The 15,823-nt window shown below is 39.3% G+C and overlaps 1 protein-coding gene across 2 annotated transcripts in view; it reads right to left on the minus strand.

The window, feature by feature from the left end:
• The window catches only part of LOC130919936 (zeta-sarcoglycan), a 650,031-nt gene that overhangs the window by 106,729 nt on the left and 527,479 nt on the right, over positions 1-15,823 (minus strand). The gene's annotated exons all lie outside the window — the stretch shown is intronic.

The raw sequence follows: 15,823 nt of genomic DNA on the forward strand, positions 1-15,823 counted from the left end.
GCGAGATTTTTTGCAATGTAAAAATGTGCCGTGAGTCAAAAAAGGTTGAAAAACACTGGTATAAAATATGTTTATATTAACTGATTGAATTGAACTCTTTTTCATTAAAAAAAAAACAATTTTAATTAATTTATTTTTTTATTTCACCTATATAAAAGTGTCATTGTAGACATACTTTAACTTGCAAATGCTGTGAGAAAAAAAGTATCTTTGTTTTTCCTGTTGTACTGAAGCTGCACCGAACCTTGACATGTGTGTCCCGTCACACCCCTAATATATACAGTATATTTTTCAATACGCAGGTGAGGCTCTGAATCTCTTCCCTCTTCTATCTTTCCTCTAGCTGTTTTGATTTTAAAAAATCACACAAGGTTTATGGAGACGTCATTCAAGAAAAGTTTGGAGCAAGTGACTATTTTTGGTCAGAAAAAAAAAAACTACCGTAACTATTATTATTATACTGTAGCATCTACAAGGACAACGACTACTTGGTGATGATAATGCATACCAATCATGAAAACAGTCCAATATTTTCAAATAATTGTTCCCACACGAACACCACAAACTGTATGCAAAAAAGAAGTTGGCCGAGAGTTCAAAATGACGCTTGCCACGCTAAATGCTAATGCTAATGCTAGAGAGAATGCAAATGCGATGCTAACACTCTGAGCCACCTAGCATCGCGTTTGCAACGGTGTCACAACCCCCCATCCTCCCCTCTCCCACTCTGCTCTCTCCATGTCTCTCAGACATCTCTTGTCATTCAACTAAATTGTAGTAATGCATGCATTCACATCCCCAGTAAAATTAGATAACCAGGCATGAAAATGTGTCAGGGGTTAAAAAGGTGAGAAGGGTGTGGAGGAAATATGTTCCGGTACACTAGGGCTGTCCCAAATGACTAATTTTCTCCCGAATAGTCTGCCGACTATTTTAATGATTAGTCGACTAATCAAATAAAATGTTTATTTTTTTATAATTTAGGAATGACATTTTTCTTGACGCTTATTAGTTCACAAAAACATTTTGGAACCATTAAATTTTTTTATTAAAGTACAGATAAGCATGTAAATAACAATAATTAATGACACATAAACAATGAAGTCAAATGCTGATAGCATTTACTAGTGCAAAAGAATGGAATGAACAGATTAAGAACACTGACTTCGCCTTTCCAACATTTTTCGAAACAATTCTTAAAAAAATACATAGCATTATTATTATTATAGTAACTTTACTACTATATATAATAGTATTATAATAATTATAAAAGTTATTCATTGCCAATCATATTTTCATAAAGGGTGTCATATTAAAGCTATTCTTAGTGCAGAATCTGAATTCTGCAGTATTATAGTATTTACACAGTATATATTAATTCTGAACTATGTGGGATTAACTCCGGGAATCGTTATTTATTATGACAAACATAATGAGCTTTTATTTTGAAATGTTCACCGGAAGTATGTTCGCTAAACCGCTAACCGTAAGCTTTACAGTCCACAAAAAAGCACTTGTCGTCATTGCTTGTGGTGTCACTAATAGATTTTTATATATATATTTTTTTTTCATTTGCAAAAGCTGTTAACCGATGATTCTTCATGTTTGAAGTGTCACCTTTTGACCGCAATTTTGCGTTTTGGAGAAGACTGCCAATGTTTTATAGCAGGCTATAGTAGGTTGTCATTTTTCCCCATTAGTCTCAATTTACCGTTGCTAATGTATTGCCTGGCACGGCCAGACTGAGTTCTCCCTGTGTTTTTCAAACACTGAGAGTATAGTCTGGGACCCAGCCCATTAACGGCCTCTGGAGCAAGTACAAAATCAACCGACAAATCAGATTTGTTTATTTGCGTGACGTATTCTTAATGAGCAGCGTCACTCTTCCGCGTCGGAAGTCGTCTCCACAACAACACAGATGGCGAACAGGAGAGCCAAGAATATGTTCCAATCCACGGTAAAATCAATTTTAAATTACTAAAAACACATCGACACAAGTCATTGACAACAGTCTGTCTCGCTCTAGCCATGTTGAATAAACTCCACTCTCCTTGTAATGGTTACTTCCGCGCGCAAGTCCGTCGTCCTGCCCGTCGCTGATTGGTCCACTCCATTGTCTATTTGCTGTGGCTTGCTCCACCCTGGAAATTTTATCCGCTTAATGCTGGCCAGACTCAATTGCTGGAACAGCGGTGAGTCTGGAGTACCAGGCTAGCTAATGTACAGTGTTTAATAATGTTTCCTTATTTTGTACGTCTGAACTGTAATTTTACGGCGATTTGATGACCAATAAACATCCAAGAAAAGAAAAGGAGTCTCATACAGTGCCTTGCAAAAGTATTTGGCCCCCTTGAATCTTGCAACCTTTCGCCACATTTCAGGCTTCAAACATAAAGATATGATTTTTTTTTTTTTTTGTCAAGAATCAACAACAAGTGGGACACAATTGTGAAGTGGAAAAACATTTATTGGATAATTTAAACATTTTTAACAAATAAAAAACTGAAAAGTGGGGCGTGGAATATTATTCGGCCCCTTTACTTTCAGTGCAGCAAACTCACTCCAGAAGTTCAGTGGGGATCTCTGAATGATCCAATGTTGTCCTAAATGACCGATGATGATAAATAGAATCCACCTGTGTGTAATCAAGTCTCCGTATAAATGCACCTGCTCTGTGATAGTCTCAGGGTTCTGTTTAAAGTCTAGAGAGCATTATGAAAACCAAGGAACACACCAGGAAGGTCCGAGATACTGTTGTGGAGAAGTTTAAAGCCGGATTTGGAAACAAAAAGATTTCCCAAGCTTTAAACATCTCAAGGAGCACTGTGCAAGCCATCATATTGAAATGGAAGGAGCATCAGACCACTGCAAATCTACCAAGACCCGGCCGTCCTTCCAAACTTTCTTCTCAAACAAGGAGAAAACTGATCAGAGATGCAGCCAAGAGGCCCATGATCACTCTGGATGAACTGCAGAGATCTACAGCTGAGGTGGGAGAGTCTGTCCATAGGACAACAATCAGTCGTACACTGCACAAATCTGGCCTTTATGGAAGAGTGGCAAGAAGAAAGCCATTTCTCAAAGATATCCATAAAAAGTCTCGTTTAAAGTTTGCCACAAGCCACCTGGGAGACACACCAAACATGTGGAAGAAGGTGCTCTGGTCAGATGAAACCAAAATTGAACTTTTTGGCCACAATGCAAAACGATATGTTTGGCGTAAAAGCAACACAGCTCATCACCCTGAACTCACCATCCCCACTGTCAAACATGGTGGTGGCAGCATCATGGTTTTGGCCTGCTTTTCTTCAGCAGGGACAGGGAAGATGGTTAAAATTGACGGGAAGATGGATGCAGCCCAATACAGGAACATTCTGGAAGAAAACCTGTTGGCATCTGCACAAGACCTGAGACTGGGACGGAGATTTATCTTCCAACAGGACAATGATCCAAAACATAAAGCCAAATCTACAATGGAATGGTTAAAAAATAAACGTATCCAGGTGTTAGAATGGCCAAGTCAAAGTCCAGACCTGAATCCAATCGAGAATATGTGGAAAGAGTTGAAGACTGCTGTTCACAAACACTCTCCATCCAACCTCACTGAGCTCGAGCTGTTTTGCAAGGAAGAATGGGCAAGAATGTCAGTCTCTCGATGTGCAAAACTGATAGAAACATACCCCAAGCGACTTGCAGCTGTAATTGGAGCAAAAGGTGGCGCTACAAAGTATTAACGTAAGGGGGCCGAATAATATTGCACGCCCCACTTTTCAGTTTTTTATTTGTTAAAAAAGTTTAAATTATCCAATAAATTTTGTTCCACTTCACGATTGTGTCCCACTTGTTGTTGATTCTTGACAAAAAATTAAAATTTTATATCTTTATGCTTGAAGCCTGAAATGTGGCGAAAGGTTGCAAGGTTCAAGGGGGCCGAATACTTTTGCAAGGCACTGTATGTACATGCACGCACGCACAAATGTATGCATAAAACGCAGCCATGAAAACTACCGCCCTGATTTTTTTTTACCTTGCAATAAATGGAATCATTGCATAACGGCGACAGGCTTAGCAACTTCATTAAAAAATTTCGTTAGTGAGTTAGATGGGCTTACGACCACCCCCCCGCCAAAAAAAACCTTCTCCTCAGACAATTCACGTAGGTCACCCTTTCTGTATTCAAAACAGCGAATTTCGAGATTTTCTTGCCTGGATTAATCACGACTGACAAAAATAACGACGTTAGGAACGCTATTATCCTCTAACGCTGTTATTTAAAACACTGGTCACAACTGGTCTGTGATTGGACAAGAGGGGCTTCACTATAAATGCTAATATTCAACTTAGTTGAATATAATAAAAATATGACAAGTGGACCAAACTCAATTTTTATCAACCTGTTGTGAACACAAATTTTTAATAAGTAAGTCGCAATTTGGGACTGGAAAACATGGCTAAATTGATGTATCTCAATTAAGTCAAATAAAAAATTTAAAAAAAAGAGTTTTTGTACCCAGTGTTCTTTGGGTGTTATTTCAGACATGCACAGATCTGCAACGTCTATTCTGTGCTTTTCTGACACCAAAACATTTCCATACACGTCCATGGTGAACAGCACCTTCACTTACTTTACTTACTTCACATCGATTTGGCAAGTAAATATTTTACTCTTTTATAAAATGTCACATTGCTTTGTTGTATACAACTGCTGCGTTGCAAAAGTTTACTAAAGAGTAAAATATTGTAACAGTTCCGCCGCAATGGATGATGGGTAGTTGTGGCAACCATGAGAGTAGTGATTATGTTGTTAATTAAATTAGCTTGTGCTGTTTACATTGTAAAATTATGAAGTGAAGTTCACCTGCATATGATGAATGTTGCCTGGTATACCAGACTCACCGCTGTTCCAGCGATTGAGTCTGGAGACTGTCTGGATCAAATTCCAAGAGTGGAGCAAGCCACAGCAAACAGCGGAGTGGACCGATCAGCGACGAGCAGATGTGACGTTGTTAAAGCAGCAAGTAATTAGCGTGAGCGGAGAATGGAGAACTTTATTCAACATTGCTAGCGCGAACCATTTTGACTGTTGTCAATGACTTGTTTCGATGTGTTTTTGGTCATTTAAAACTGGTTTTACCGCGGATTGGAACATATTCTCGGCTCTCCCGTTCACCAACTGTGTTGTTATAGACACGACTTTTGGCGCGCAAGAGTGACGTTACTCGTTAAGAACACGTCGCGCAAATAAGCGAATCTGATTGGACGACTGATTTTGTACCTTGCTTGAGAGGCCGTTAATGGGCTGGGTCCCAGACTATTCCTCACAATGTTTGAAAAATACAGGTAGAATAGTATGGCTTTGCCAGGCAATGATGAATGAGCAGCTCTAAATCTAACTCAGCTATCACTTCAGTACTGGAAGCTCACAATAAAGTTACTGTAATCTAATTCGTTCAGGTTATTTTGAGTACAGCAAACGCAAACAATTCACTATAATCCAAATAATAAAGTTAATTTGAGTCCCTAAAACTTGACTCAATTAAGTAAATTGTACTTTTTAAGTAAATATATTTTTCAGTGATCAGTTAAAAAATGTCCTATATCATCGGTACAATAAAATGTTAACAAACCTCCACGTGTGGCTATCTGACGAAATCGTTTCCTTGTCGAGATTTTACAACAGTGCTAGAAAACATGCCAGTACGGCCGACATCTTTTAAAATTGAATGGACGAAAGAACACGATTCTCTCGCCAAAAGCAGTAGAACGTCACGCGGTGAGCTTAAAACATAAAAGAATGAGGCGACCATCAGGTGCGTCGAGATTGAAAACATTTTTTGAGAACCCTCATCGCTTCCGGAGAGTAAAATAACTGCACCTGAACTTTGTAAAGTTGTTCCTCATATGAATGGTTCACTTGTTTTGAGCAATTTGTTGCTCACATTGTTTTTACGCAAAAAAATCTTGTTTATTACAAATGTTCCTTGTTAATACTGTTTTAAAATAAAATTTGTTCTGGGACACATTGCAATTTGAAAACACGGTACTGTAAACTAAATAAATTGTCAAAGAAACGTTTGACCTTTAATTGGTATTTTTTACTATTTTGTTATATATATACTGTATGATCTATACACCTTGCAAAACATTATTGTTGATGAAAATACTCCGCAAGTCTGATTTTTTTTTTTTTTTAAATATGTTTTCTATTTTGACCTGATGGAAGTGGTCACCCTATTTACGACACAAGAGTCTAGTTTGCCATTTTGTCTCCCCTCGTTCTTTATTTTAAACAGTACCTTATTTAAACAGTACCTTATTGTATCGTTTTTAACTTACTGCCCTTTGGCGAAACGTGTATTTCATTATAATGTTGACTTTAGTTTTGTGCTTCATGCTTTTATTTTGCCTCAGGAAGCGTAGAGCAAGTAGTACCTCCACACGCGAGTAAGAGTGCATGTACACACGAAAAACATATAATGCGTACACCAAGAACATATAATGGTATTGAAGAAAAGTGCACACGCACACACAAGGGACAGCTCATTTGGAAGGCTGTAGCTATCGTATATTTTAGTAGTTTATTAATCGATGGACTAGTTAGCTCGAATAATCAAGTAATCAGATAAGGAACATGAAAAATTAAAATACCTGAGCTGAGCCTAAAACGGTATAAATCTTTTTTTAAAAATGAGGATCTACATACAACAAAAGAACAATTGGCTAACTGGCATAGAAAAAGTAGGCTAGCTTAAACGCTATAAAATGCTAATTTTTTTTTTTTACAATGCTCTTAACAAATGGTTCAGAGACATATTCCCACAAAATATACATATAAACTGAATTATGAATGCATTAAAGAACATTAGCTCAAAAAAAAAAAAAAAGCTTACGTTGGTCTTAACTGGGAGCAGTTGGATTCAGCCATCTGAAAAGAGGCAGACCAGAGGGTAGTGTATCCAACCTAATCAATAAAATTAAAGGCAAACACTTTCAAAATAAACCATTACAACACCACTTTAATCAAACACTCGAAACAACATTTATTTTGAATTTTTTTTTTCTAATCGAACACTTGAGTTAATTGATTAATCGTTGCAGCACTACTCATTTGTTCCCATGAAGAAGTCGCGGGACTGAGAGAGAGAGAGAGAGAGAGAGAGAGAGAGGAGAAAGATGACAGTTTAGCACACTGTCTAGCTAGGACCCACATCCAAGCGAGGACAGTACAGTGACCTAAAATACATGATTTTAGTTGTAGTTTGAGAATTTGAGAGTATTTAGGGGTTGTTAGGTGGGAAGTAGACACGAATGTTTGAAATGAGGTCAGTTCTAAGTGTCCTCATTTTGGTTTAACGGTATATCTCTCCCTTTTCTAAGGACACTGATCCTTACTGAAGCCTCACCACTTAATAAGTTAATATAGCACAACTGGGACAGCCGCTGACAGCAATTAGTAGTAATTACTTGTCCAGCAACAGCACTCCAGGACTATGATTGAAAAGGCTGAGGGATGAAACAAGATCAGTAGTTAGTTTCGTCTATTCAGAAGACTTATCAGAATGGGACTAATTCAGAATAGGCATTTAGAACAAAAGCTTTTTTTCTACCTGTCCAATTATTTTGAGAATGGACAATATGTTACTTTCAGAAAATTATATATTGTAAAAAAGAAAAAAAGTCTTGTTACATGTATGAATCGAATGTATGAAGGAATAGCAAACGTTTTCATATGGGCAAATTGCATACTTTTCTTACTTTAGAGACTGAACCTCTGTTGGTTGGAACCACTTAATTAAAATGAAGACGCTCTTGTGAAGTCTTCTAAGATCTCCCATGGGCATAGTTGCAGAGGGTTAGGAATAAGGAGCAGTTGGCGTAAGTAAGAAAAATGGATACATGTGCATGACGAGCTTCATGCCATTATTTCATCCAATGTACTGAACAATCATGAGCATTTAGCTGAACAGGACAGGTGTACAAAAACAACAATAAAAATTTGGGGTGAAAATTCAAGTGGGGGCAGTAGTGTAGAAACACTGAGTCCTTTATTTCGGGTTACAAGTCCAATGTCTTACTGTCATGAGTTGTGCAGTGGATGTGCCAGTGAGAAGTAGGAAGAATTGAGTTCAGCAGACCATAATTCAAATCTGCAACTATAATAAGAGCTTCAATATGGAAGCTCGGTATCCCAGCAACAGCTGTGTGAATATACATTCATGATGCTTGGAAAAAACAATTAAGGTAAAATGGACGTATTGCCACAAATAAAAGTTAAGTATGCCGTGAGCTGAGACATAAAAAAAAACGCAACATTCTTCTTTCTCAGCAGGCCACTTCCTCTGTCTAAACCCACTGCCCTGAAGTAGTAGTGACACTGGCATTGGTGGAATCCATGTCTACCAACCTCTTTATTGGGCATATCTCTCTGTGTTCTTAACAGTCTGTCAAATTCATTCATTGTATTTGCCAACAACCTCATGATACGTAATTTGTTGAATGATGGTGAAAGGTGGGCAAAGTGCAAAGCCAGTTTCTATGAGCTTGAGGATGTTTTTGAGTATTATAGATGTCCTTTAACTGGGCAAAGTGCAAAGCCTGGATCTAAGGGCTTGAGGATGTTTTGAGTACTGTATTATACATGACAATGTCCTATATCTGGGCAAAGTATTGCCTTGACAATTCATTTGGAGATGAAGACCATTTTTTAAAGAGACTAATGAAGGGAATAGTATCTTTTCTCGTATTTACCATTCGATTGTTTGTATTACTCTAACAGACTTAACATAATAAATCAGGGAATGGTGTTTTTTATCGTATTAACTGTTAGACTGCTTGTATTACTCTAACGTACCCAATATAAAATAAAAAGCATTTATATCCTAGTTTAAGGAAAACAAGCAAAATATACAGTATTTGACATAGGGTATAAGAGATACATGACGTCTTCTGATCACGGAAGCCCAACGCGTGGGTCATGCAGTTAGCTGAGCAAGATTGACGCTAACTAGCAGGTGATAGGCAAGACATCTGCAAGCCCACGTCTGCAACACCAAATCCTGCAATCAGCTCTTCAGGACAGTCCAGAACAAATGGCGGGACGTCCTATACTACCACAACACCCGATAACAAAAACAACTCTAAGTTTGATAGTTCGGCGCCTCTCAGACGGTGAGGCGCGCCCGACCTCCCACCTCAGTCGGCTCATTAACCATTACCCAGCAACAGTGACACACGAACTTGACCGCCCAAATCTGCAACAGAAGAAGACCCAAACACACCCCTCTTCCTGCCCACGGCCCGCCCTTCGAGAGCCTTCAAAAAGACATTGTTTAACAAATCGTTGTCATTTTTTCTCGGGAACCTTTTGTTAACTTGTGACATGGTGACCCTGTGTCTCCTCCTCGCCTGGGTCTGTTGCTGTTTTGCCTTGCCGTTTGATCTCTGTCAACCTGAATAAAATGTCAACTTGTGTTTCTATTCATTACCCCAGCTTTCAAAATGGAGTCAGTACAAGGGATTAAGACTAAGGTGAACACACTGAGTTTGGCCTTTTAGCCGGGTTGTCGAAGTTTCGCCACCCCGGGTGGTTGGAGCTGCGCCAGCACGGGTCCGGCGATTCGGCTGGCGTGATTCCGGCAATCTGGCTAAAAGGTCAGATTCCTTCAAGGGGCATGAAAATGTTGGGCATGTATAGGTAGTGTTGTTAATAGTGGCGTTATAGTATACATTGTAACGGCGTCCCTAACAGCGTTATTTTTTTCAGTAGTGACCAATCTAATTAATATTGTTACGTTACGGAATATTTAAGGATAGTGCATAGGCGGAGTTTGACCTTTGTGGCGGGGGGGGGGGGGGGGGGCAAAACATGTTGATGACCCCTGAACGCCGTGTCAGCCCAATAAAATTAACTTACAAGATATACAGTATGCTTGTTTAGTAGCTTAGCCCATACTCATAAATACAGGAATCCCAGGTATGTGTGTGTGTGTAGGTGTGTGTGTGTGTGTGTGCGTGTGTGTGTGTGTGTGTGTGTGTGTGAGCGCGCATGCTTTTCTGTGGAAAAGTAGACGCCGATTTTTCTGTTCTGCGGAAATATCCAATTTAATGCCAAGTTTTTCTAGTCACTCACACCCTTGCGAAACGAATCCTCACTGTGGTGAGTTTAAAAATGGTGGCAGGCAAAACAGGAGACGGCATTCTTTTTTGAATATTCCAGCGAGAAATATTTATAATCATACATTGAAAATGAGCGTTTTTTGTTTCCCATTATTGTTTAGGGGAATTCTAAATCAGGCTGCTTAGCACAGCTATGCTTTTGGCCAAGGACGTCGTTCATTGAAAATGGTATACCCAGTTGTGGCTCTGTTGTAAAATTAGCGTCTTTAGTGGGACAAACTGAAACGCCACTCACCATTTTGGCGGTGCTCTCCGGCGTTTCATGGTCGACATTTTCAATCCTTGGTTCCCACTCAATAGTTGTCATCGCTTTTAAAAGCTTAGGTTTGAAAAAAAATATCCATCTTGTCTCTTCTGTCCTCAGGTGGTTTTGGCTAAGAGAAGCAAATGACCGTCTCTCGGGCGCTAGTCACATGATCTTTTCAAAAATTTTGACTCATTATAAAAAAATTTTTTTTTTTTTGGTTCATTCCATTCCCTTTTGTTTGTGATTTTATTGCTTTACAACTTTTATAGATAACATTTTACCAGAAAAGTCTTAATTTTAAATATATTATTATTATATAGTTAAATATATTGGAAATTTGATTACATGCAATGACATTTTCGGCCACCGGGGGGGGAGGGGCATAGTGTCCTGCTTATCGTGCATTAGGCCTAACATTCAGTTTCAGAGATTTGGACTGGTTAATGGTTTGATTAAATTTGTGTTTTGATAGACTGTAATATATTTGATCCAAATAAATACCAAATGTTCTAAAATGTATTCTTTAATCAGTTGATATAAACATCTTGTGTGAAAGATGTTTTAGAATGTATAATGAAATCACGTGCAGAATATAAAAAGTAGTGCCAGTTATTTGCTGAGTAACTAATTACTCTCACAATGAGGTAACTGAGTTACTTACTCAATTTACTTTTGACATAATGCGACTGTCCGCGTAAATTGGAATTAACCGTTTAAGCACCCCTAAATTATCCTAAATCTCTAAATAACTACCCAAAAACATGTATTATACATCATTGTACTGTCTTCGCCAAGATGTTGGTGCTAAGTCCTAGCTAGACAGTGAGCTAAAATCTGAAATGATGATGTCAGACGTTCATGTGGTTTGCTGACTTTAAACAGCTGCTCATGACATCAACAATTAAAGAATGAAACTAAAATACAAATGTGTTTATAACTAGCTGCTAATATAGCACTAACACACATAAAAAACAATCACATCAACTCGCCCTAAATACTGGACAACAATTGAAAACGCACAATAAACAGTGCAAAAGGTGTTAAGTACAGATGTTGCCTCTGTGGATGCTTCACAAGCAACAAAGGTGCGCACAAGCTTGCTAGTGTGGGATATGTCGTTCACTTGAGGAAACGATTCCATTCCACTTCGTTCAGTAAAAAGACTCGTTCAAACAAATCGTTCACCGGATCGTTCGCCCACTTCATCCCCCCACCCCAATCCACCCTAATGAATCATTCGGTTAGTGAACGGGAAATGACGTTGCCAAACGAATCTTCAAAGACCGTTTAGCAATATAACTGAACGGGAAGTGACATTGCTTGGTCCCTCCCCCTCTTGCACACAGGCTCCTCATTGGCCGCTCATCGTAGATTCAGAAGTGAGTGGCAGACTATATCAATCTGTCTTCGCTGTCTCGTCTCGAGTCTACCCCGCCGTTGCAATAGCGAGAACTTCAGTGTCGTCTGTCGTATTTCTATGGGATCAAAGTCATGGCTCGTGCTTGCATTTTCATTTAGGAGACTGTTAAACATTTTCCTTTTGTGGATTTGGGCTCGGGGGCGTACGGACTTTCTCTAGCATGATCTTGATCACATATACAATATTGCCGCTACCAGCCTACATGACACGCTTGCTGTCACGCAAATAAAAAGTTTAATCAAATTGAAAGTTTAATTTCTAAATATGGAACGACCAACACGTTATATTTAACTCATGCTCTGTTGTGTTTATGTTTAATGCGCCTCACTATTATTTTTGGTAACTAGAGTTAAAACTAAAGTGTAAATAGCTGGTTGTCAAATGTATGGCTCTGAAATGAAGACAATACTACATTTTGATACAAAAGTTTCATTGCAAGTCATTATTAAGATGATTGTATTGAAATATCATTTTTGCATTGGTATTAATAAATAAAGAATCCAGTCAGCTCCCGACACCCCCTCATCTCAGATCGTCAAATGCTGACGAGAAATAATTGTTTGCTCTTTACAATGTCGCCTTTGCACCCTCATTAGTCTGTTAAGAAAAATGGAGACATATTGCCACATCTTCCGTGCCCGCGTGCGTTGTTTTTGGGCACTTGAGTAGCATATGATGGACGGATGGACATTAATTTGTCAAACCAACCAACACCCGACACGCTAACACGGAAAAAAAACTCTCGGAAAAAATTGACATGTATATACTGTTTCATTGCAAATCAGTATTATGGTGATCATACTAAATGTTCATTTTCCTGTGCACATATGAGGTAAATATCGCTGCCATGAAGCCTCCATACAGTGACAGTTCTTCCCCCCCTGCACTGCCGTCACGCGACCGTAGCTCACCTTTTGCTTACCTCGTAACTACCCGCGAAAGTGTTTTAAACTACTGTAAATTTGTTTGTATGTTGTCATATGTAGTCCCGAGTTTGTTGAGAAAAGTAGTACACTAAACCATGCTCACTTGGTTTGCGTGGTGTTTTTGTATGTTTGAGCAGCACATGATAGGCTCCACATTAACAAATATGCGACAAAGTCCTTTCCTTTCACTTTTTGACTCGTTCACTGCGTGACTTGAAAGTCAAGTTAGCAGCAATCTCGGTCAGGAGCCCAAGGACCGAGTCACTGAACAGGAAGTGACATAACTCAGTCTAGCCCCCTGCCTGCTCGCTGGCTGCTTATTGGCCACACGTGGAAGTGAGTGATGGACGCTCTCATTCTGTTTCCGCTCCCTCCCCCTGTCCTCATCAGGACAGGGGGAGGGTCGTGCGCAATGTCAGACGCTGCTGCTTGCTCAATGCCCTCCGACGCAAGTCCGACTCCCAACTTCCTTAAGAACTAATCAGTGCAGAAGGTGATTAGTTTGGTCTCGTTCCTCCAAACAATTCATTCATAAAGAACGAATCGTTCACGACCGATACATCACTGAAGCTTGTAGCTGGAATCCGTCCTCTCGCTCTTTCTCGGCTGCGCAACTTCTTCGTAGGAGCAAATACGCTCTTCCTCATGCGTGCGTGCGCTCTTCTTCATGTGGGAAAATGCGTTCTTCTTTGTGTGTTCATGTGCTCTTACTCGCATGCCATTAGTACGACCTGCTCTGCGCTTTCTGTGCCAAGATAAAAGCACGCATCATAAACCAAAGTCAACATTTAAAAAAAAAAAAAAAAACAAGATTCCGGCGTCGTAAAGTCGAAATCATGTAAGTCAAGAACGTCGTAACTCGAGAACTACCTGTACTGTATCAGCTAAAATAGATAGATTATACAACATGATGATGATTTTTTTCCCTCCCAATAGTTGTTATGAATTGTATTTTAATGGGCAGCCTCAACTAGGCTGTCAGGACAATAATTTCGTTTCACTGCAATGTTAAAGGCATCCTCGATCTTAAAGACGAATTCTTAAAAGATAAATGTTAGTATGAGTTTTAATAATTTGATTTTAAAACCTCTCTTAATGTTTCCGTTTTAATAAAATTTGTAAAATTATTTTAAGTGATAGGTCGCCATTCTTGTTGACGTCGCAGTGCGGTGACGACACCGGGCCCACCGCCAAACTTCCAGGTTGGAACAGCATTTGATTTTAGTCTCCGCTAATATCCAGCTGCTCCGGTGAGCTCTTTCATAAGTTGTTGTCGACTAAAAGCCTCGAACGCGGTAGGAGAAAAATGGTGAGAACAAAGCCTTGGGTCTTTGAGAAGTTTACAGGCATTTTCCCAAACCTTTCTCCTCTTCTTGTCAATAGGAAATCTGTGGAGACTCACGTTACTCCCTTTTTTTCCATTTGACTGGAAATTGCATCCAAAAACAGCACATCGTGGCATTTTACTTAGCTATTTTATAGCCTAGTACTCCAGACTCACCGCTGTTGCAGCTATTGAGTCTGGCCACCATAAAGCGGATAAAATTTCCAGGGCGGAGCAAGCCACAGCAAACAGACAGCGGAGTGGACCAATCAGCGACGGGCGGATGTGACGTTAGAAACGCAACGAGGGACCTGCGCGCAAAGTAAACATGGCTAGCGCGAGACAGACTGTTGTCAATGACTTGTGTCGATGTGTTTTTGGTAATTTAAAAATGATTTTACCGTGGATTGGAATATATTCTCGGCTCTCCTGTTCGCCATCTGTGTTGTTGTGGAGACGACTTCTGACGCGGAAGAGTGACGTTGCTCGTTAAGAACACGTCACGCAAATAAACAGATCTGATTTGACGATTGATTTTGTACTTGCTCGAGAGGCCGTTAATGGGCTGGGTCCCAGACTATTCTCTTAGTGTTTGAAAAATACAGGGGAGAACAGTCTGGCTGTGCCAGGCACGCTATTTTAGGCAGCAACACAAAATTGTTGTACACAATTGGAAACTTCCCAATTACGTCATCACGCCGAGCCCACAAAAGATGGCGACAACAATCGGTCAAAATATGTACTAAATATTATAAAATATTGCCATTGATTTAACATTTTATGTGTTTCTAACAACATATTTTAGTACAAGAGAACAATTGTGGTTTATTAGAGCCTACATGTGTTTAAGATCGAGGATCCCTTTAAACAACATATATGTTTGCCAAATCATGACTTAATCATTAAAATGATTTCATAAATAAGCAGGAAAAGTGTGATGTTGCTATCTTAACAAAGCAAACAATGAAAAGTGATGGTTAATGTCAAAGCTTTTATGTGAGAGTTAGGGCTGACACACTGAGTGTATGCCAAATCATGACTTAATTATCAAAATGATTTTGTAAATAAGCGAGAAAAGTGTGATGTTGCCTGCTTAAAGCACACAATGAACAATGATTGGTAATGTCAAAGCGTTTATGTGAAAGTTAGGGCTGACACACTGAGTGTTTGTACAGATCCTGCAACTTTATTCACATCCAGGATGTTTCGTAAACAACCTTGCGCCAGCAGATTTATTTTGGCTCATCATATTTTCATCATAAAGATGAAAATGTTCTACTACAGTATGTTTTTGGTCTTCAGATAAAATTTTATCCCGCGCCCACGACAAATAGAACACATTTAGTTGCTCTGCACTTGGAACTCTAAATGGAAGGTTACCTGGATTAAGGTTAAAGAGCTCAAATCAGCACCGTTGCCTTTGTAAGCACTATGTCTCCCTCAGGGGCCAGCATTAAGAACTTACTGTACATGAGAGAAAGAGCAGTATAGAGTGAAGATGGAAGTATTGTTGCACTAAGAAGCCTCTGCACTGACTCAGCAACAGCTTGCTTTCCTCTGATGTGGATCCAAGCATCAGATAACATTACAGAACCAAGTGAAATGTTTCAAAGTATGGTGAAGTTGCAGCGTGAGACATCTCAGCTATTGATTTTATTCTCCCTGCTCAGTCAAAGTATTGCTTTCCCATGCAATTGTTCATTTAGTTGGGCTGCCCTTTGGTGCTAGAA

Source organism: Corythoichthys intestinalis, chromosome 8 (assembly GCF_030265065.1).
Source record: "Corythoichthys intestinalis isolate RoL2023-P3 chromosome 8, ASM3026506v1, whole genome shotgun sequence".
Classification (NCBI taxonomy): domain Eukaryota; kingdom Metazoa; phylum Chordata; class Actinopteri; order Syngnathiformes; family Syngnathidae; genus Corythoichthys; species Corythoichthys intestinalis.